The following is a 6,862-nucleotide window of genomic DNA, read 5'->3' on the forward strand; positions in this document are numbered from 1 at the left end:
CCACCTTGTGCCACACAGGGGCAGCTGCTACTTGGGGATGCTCTTCGAGTGTTTCAGACGAGGTACGACACGAAACTTTGAGTTGCTGAGGCGATAAAGGAAGCACCGTGTAAATGCAATTGTTATAACATAGTGAATGCTTGGGAGCTTATTGTCTCTCGCTCCTGGTTACAGATCTACCCAACCCATGGGCCCACAAAGTGTTCAACTTCACGTTCTTGTCATTAAAGGCCTGTGACAAAGGTGCATCTATTGGAGCGACATTGTCTCTGGCTTACACATCTACTGGGTCTCCACTTGACTTTGTATTGTCTCGGAGGAAGTCCACCCACACCTCCACTTCCACAAACTGCTGGGAGTTGCCTCACTCTGCCTCACAGTCAGAATTCTCCTCCTGCTTCACGATGTGAAGGTCCCATTTTGGAGTTGAATCTTCACCTTCACATTTTACCTTCACCATCACCTCTTCACATTTCACCATCACCTCTTCATATTTCACCTTCACCTCTTCATATTTCACCTCGATACCTTCAAAAGTGTCCAAGCTGGGATTTTCTTCCGGTTCGTGTTTCATGAGGGATGGGCTCATTGCGGCACTTTGACTTTCACAAGCTGATTTCAGACGCCACTCCTTGTGGATCTTCTGATGCTTCTGTGTTCTCTGGTGTACTTGAAGATTTGATGAATGTGCAAATGCCTTCCCGCAAACACTGCACTTGAAGGGTTTCTCTCCCGTGTGTGTTCTCTGGTGTTTTTTAAGAGCAGATGACTGTGAAAATGCCTTCCCACACACAGTGCACGTGAAGGGTTTCTCTCCCGTGTGTTCTCTGGTGTGCTTTAAGAGCAGATGACTGTGAAAATGGCTTCCCATACACACTGCACTTGAAGGGTTTCTCTCCCGTGTGTGTTCTCTGGTGTTTTTTAAGAGCAGATGACTGTGAAAATGCCTTCCTACAAACACTGCACTTAAAGGGTTTCTCTCCCGTGTGTGTTTTCTGGTGTCTTTGAAGATTATATGAATCTGGAAATGCCTTCCCACACACAGTGCACTTGAAGGGTTTCTCTCCCATGTGTGTTCTCTGGTGTGTTTTAAGACGAGATGACCATGAAAATGCATTCCCACACACACTGCACTTGAAGGGTTTCTCTCCTGTGTGTGTTCTCTGGTGTTTTTTAAGAGTAGATGAATCTGAAAATGTCTTCCCACACACACTGCACCTGAAGGGTTTCTCTCCCGTGTGTGTTCTCTGGTGTGTTACAAGAGGAGATGACTGTGAAAACGCCTTCCCACACACACTGCACCTGAAGGGTTTCTCTCCTATGTGTGTTCTCTGGTGGTTCTGAAAAACTGATGGCCATGCAAATGCCTTGTTACACACAGTACATTTGAAGGGTTTCTCTCCTGTGTGAGTTCTCTGGTGCCGTGTCAAATCTCCAGTCCGATCCGTGCTGTATGCACACCAGTCGCATTGGAGCCTTGTCCTACCGAGCTGCGCTGACTGCATTTACTCCATCAGACCAATTCTGCGGAGGAAGCGTCAGAGGAAGTGTCAGCTGCAGACAGAAAAAAATAATATCCACACCATCTACACGTCAGTATCGAGGCACAGAGGAATGCATATATAGTCACATGTGACTTACACGTTTATATTCATATATTCATGATGTAGTAAAAACTTTCCCAAATTAATCACAGGGCTGTTATGGCACACAATGAGAGGGCAAATGGTTATAAACATGCCTGGAAGCCCTCGTATCTTCAAAATTAGTGTTCACCCAAAACTCCGAGCACACAATTTCGGCTGTCTGGCTACAAAAGGAATATTTATGAGCGCTAAATTCAGCTGACATAGCAAAGGGTGTTGAAAACAATACTATCTGTGTTAATTCATAAATTAATTCATAAATCAATGTTCAATCGCAACTTAGAGGTGTGAATCCAGGCTCAGATCTCCTTGAATGCTGGGATGAACAGTTCCGACTTCAGCTGCATGTGCGTGCTGTGTTAACTTCCTGTTTCCATTCGTATAAAGAGTTCCAGAGGAAAACAAAAGTAAACTATTGTTATGATATAACCTCCGTATTAACAAGAAGTTATTTTACAAATACGCACCGTCTACTTAACCGTGTATGTACACCGTACTATTGTTGCGTCATTCAAAACGAGTAGGCCGTTGCATGCTGGCGTCTGGGTCAAAATGTAGCAAATTTAAAACATTACGCTACAAATAATAGATGACGGCGCTTCGATGGCAACACAAGCAATCGTCATCAGGTGGGACAAGCACAGCAGCAATAAGAGGAAACTGCTGGAGTAGGCGCCTACTACTTCAGCAGTTTCTCTTGCTGTGGTTGTCCCACCTGATGACGATTGTGCGTGTTGTGATCTAAACGCCGTGGTCTGTTATGTTTCTACCCACGTGGTGACTTTACCGAAATAACTAGAGACTGTGGATTCCTGCAGTCACAAAAGCTTCGAATCAAGATTGTCAACAAACTACACAACTGAGATGACGCATCAATCATCCCCCCCTACTGACAGGCTCTTGTCCACATGCAGGCCGGTGCAGGGCCACCACCCTGTGCCACACAGGGACAGCTGCTACTTGGGGATGCTCTTCGAGAGTTTCAGACGAGATACAAAACTCCGAGTTGCCGAGGCGATTAAGTAAGCACCATGTAAAAGCAATTATCATTAGAACATCGTGAATGCTTGGGAGCTTATTGGTTCTCGCTCCTGGTGAGAGATCGACCCAACCCACAGGTCCACAAAGACTGGCCGCTCTTACTCTGCAAGTTGAACCTAGGAGCTGAGTGTTCAACTTCACATTCTTTTCATTAAAGGCCTCTGACAAAGGTGCATCTATTGGAGCGACATCGTCTCTGGCTTACACATCTACCGGGTCTCCACTTGACTTTGGATTGTCTCGGAGGAAGTCCACCCACACCTCCACTTCCACAAACTGCTGGGAGTTGCCTCACTCTGACTCAGAATTCTCCTCCTGCTTTACGTTGCCTCCATCGATGTGAAGGTCCCATTTTGGAGTTGAATCTTCATCTTCACATTTCACCTTCACTTCTTCGCTTTTCACCATCACTTCTTCCCTCTTCAACATCACCTCTTCATATTTCACCTCGATACCTTTAAAAGTGTCCACGCTGGGATTTTCTTCCGGTTCGTGTTTCATGAGGGATGGGCTCATTGCGGCACTTTGACTTTCACAAGCCGATTTCAGACTCCACTCCTTGCGGATCTTCCGATGCTTCTGTGTTCTCTGGTGTACTTGAAGATTTTATGAATGTGCAAACACCTTCTTGCAGAGTGCACCTGAAGGGTTTCTCTCCTGTGTGTCCTCTGGTGTACTTTAAGATGTGATGACTGTGCAAACATCATCCCGCACAAAATGCACTTGAAGGGTTTCTCTCCCGTGTGTGTTCTCTGGTGTTTTTTAACAACAGATGACCGTAAAAACGCCTTCCCACACACAGTGCACTTGAAGGGTTTCTCTCCCGTGTGTGTACTCTGGTGTCTTTGCAGATTTGATGAATGTGCAAATGCCTTCACACACACACTGCACTTGAAGGGTTTCTCTCCCGTGTGTGTTCTCTGGTGTAGTTGAAGATGTGATGACTGTGCAAACGCCTTCCCGCACATTGTGCACTTGAAGGGTTTCTCTCCTGTGTGTGTTCTCTGGTGTTTTTTAACAACAGATGACCGTAAAAACGCCTTCCCACACACAGTACACTTGAAGGGTTTCTCTCCTGTGTGAGTTCTCTTGTGCCGTGTGAAATCTCCAGTTCGATCCGTGCTGTATGCACACCGGTCGCATTGTTGCCTTGTCCTACCGAGCTGTGCTGAATGCATTTGCTCCATCAGACCAATTCTGCAGAGGAAGCGTCAGAGGAAGCGTCAGCTGCAGACAGAAAAAAATAATATCCACACCATCTACACGACCGTATCGAGGCAGAGAGGAATGCATATATATTGTCACATGTGACTTACACGTCTATACTTATTCATATATTCATAATGTAGTAAAAACGTTTCCCAAATTCATCACACAGGCTGTAATGGCACACAATGAGAGGGCAAATGGTTATAAACATGCCTGGAAGCCCTCGTATCTTCAAAATGAATGTTCACCCAAAACTCCGAGCACACAATTTCGGCTGACTGGCTACAAAAGGAATATTTATGAGAGCTAAATTCAGCTGACCTAGCAAAGGGTGTTGAAAATAATACTATTTGTGTTATGCAGAAATTCATAAATTAATGTTCAATCGCAACTTAGAGGTGTGAATCCAGGCTCAGATGTCCTTAAATGCTGGGATGAACAGTTCCGACTTCAGCTGAATGTGTGTGCTGTGTTCACGTCCTGTTTCCATTCTTACAAAGAGTGCCAGAGGAAAACAAAAATAAACTATTGTTTTGATATAACTTCCGTGTTCAACAGAGTTAATAGATCTTCTTTGGTTCTTTTGGTAAAGTCACGTAGAATGAGAAAATAATAAAATAAAACAATAAAATTCTCACGACGTTTCGGCCACAACACAAGTGGCCTTCTTCAGGTGAAAGGAACAGACCTGTCGGGACGACAGAGCTACAATGAACGCTGCTAAGATTCGCAGAGTCTTTTAAGCTGGTTGAGAGAAGTGAGGCACCTTGACAAAGGGGTTTACATAACAGGCTAATTTAGCATAGACTTTACTGCAAACACAAACTTGACACTGTCACACACTGGCACGGGTCAAGAGGCAGTGGCATGTCCAGAACCATGCCTGGCCACCTTCATCTGCTCAGCATTAATGCTTCCTCACTCCACCAAGTAATTAATTGAGGATCAACGAACATAGCCGAGGCTAACTGGAGTTTGCGTGTCTCTCTCCGTGGTGAGATGTTAACTACCTCACCTGGTATACAGGAAGTCGTGGGTTCGATCCCGACCATGACGCCTGCTGTATATTTGGAGTTTGCGCGTCTCTACGTATAGTGTCTTTGACCGATAGACATTGACACACGTATTCTTGGTTCCTTCGGTAAAGTTACGTAGATTAAAAATAACAATAACTGATAATACAATTACATTAAATAAAGACCACTTGTGTTGCAATCAAAACGCGGGTTTTTTTTTGCTTTATTTAATATTTTTATGTTTATTATGTTATTGTTATTTTATTTTCTATCTACGTGACTTTACCGAAAGAACCAAGAATATTAATTCCTGCAGTCACCAAAGTTTTAAGTCAAAACATTGACACACGTTGACAAAGCCTCACCTTGTGTTGTTGTGGGCAGGTCGCTTCTGATAACAAGAGCGGTATAGCAGCTCAAGCGGGCTTGGCCTGCTAACAAAAGAAAATAAAAACTGAGTGAATATTTACAATAAAACAAAGTTACAAAGTGGCGAGCCGGGTGAAGACAAATTAAACTTAAGAGAGATAATTAAAGTGAACACAATCAGGCGAGGGCAGGAGGCAAGGCCCCGCGTGGCTAGGCCCCGCGTTGTAAAGTTCCAACCTGGACATCGATTCCCATGCTCGCTGCTACTCAACTGACATCCCTGAGAGAGAGAGCGAGGCTCTACCTTGGTAAACAACAACAACCACCACCACCACAACCACCACCACCACAACCACAACGATGAGAATTTCTCACCTCGGATTTCAGTGCAAGCGCTCACACGGCAGCTTCCTGTTACCTCGCGACAGCAGGAAGTAGCATGACGTCACTTCCCTCCCACGAGCGGCTCTGTAACTGAATAAATTATGTTAATGAGGCCGGCCCATATGTGGAGGGATGGGGGCGTGGGCGCTGAACCCATCGCAAATAAACTCGCGACGGCTTTAATGGTAACATTATGTTAATGAGCCGCCAGTCACTGGGCGTAGCTTTGCCCAAATAAGGATTGCCACTAGAACGATATCGGCAGTGACACGGGCGGAGGTGACGTCACGCTCAAGAGCGCGGTGGACGGGGGAGGGGTGAATACCTTGGTGACATGACGTCCTAGCGAGGTACACCTCCCCCTGGCGTTTCACGCCGATGAGGTAATGCAGAGTGGTGACGTCACACAGTTGGAGTTTAAGTTGATTTAGATTCATTTTCCATTGCTCCCTCCCTTGGGTGTGTGAGCTCAGCAACAACAACGTGGACATTATTGTGTATACACTGTGTGTGTGTACACTGTGTGTATACACTGTGTCACTGTGTGTCGCTGTGTGTGTCATTGTGTCACTGTGTGCGTGTCACTGTGTGTCAGTGTGCTTGTCACTATGTCACTGTGTGTGTACACTCTGTGTGTATATATACACTGTGTGTGTACCCTGTGTGTGTACACTGGGTGTATCCACTGTATGTACACCGTGTGTACACTGTGTGTGTGTACACTGTGTATACCCTGTGTGTGTGTGTACACTGTGTGTGTGTGTACACTGTGTATACACTGTGTGTGTACACTGCGTGTGTGTAAACTGTGTGTACACTGTGTGTATACACTGTGTGTGTACACTGCGTGTTTGTACACTGTGTGTGTGTACACTGTGTGTGTACATTGTGTGTGTACACTGTGTGTATACACTGTGTGTGTACAGTTTGTGTACACTGTGTGTGCACACTGTGTATGTACACTGTGTGTGTACAATGTGTGTACACTATTTGTATACACTGTGTGTACACTGTATACACTGTGTGTGTGTACACTGTGTGTGTCACTGTGTGTCGCTGTGTGTCACTGTGTCACTGTGTGTCACTGTGTGTATGTGTCACTGTGTGTGTGTACACTGTGTACCCTGTGTGTACACTATGTGTGTACACTGTATGTTTGTACACTGTGTGTACAGTGTGTACACTGTGTGTGTACAG

The sequence above is a fragment of the Petromyzon marinus genome, unplaced genomic scaffold, assembly GCF_048934315.1.
Source record: "Petromyzon marinus isolate PM22_M1 ecotype Great Lakes invasive population unplaced genomic scaffold, UKy_Petmar_22M1.pri1.0 PM_G_Scaffold_59, whole genome shotgun sequence".
Classification (NCBI taxonomy): domain Eukaryota; kingdom Metazoa; phylum Chordata; class Hyperoartia; order Petromyzontiformes; family Petromyzontidae; genus Petromyzon; species Petromyzon marinus.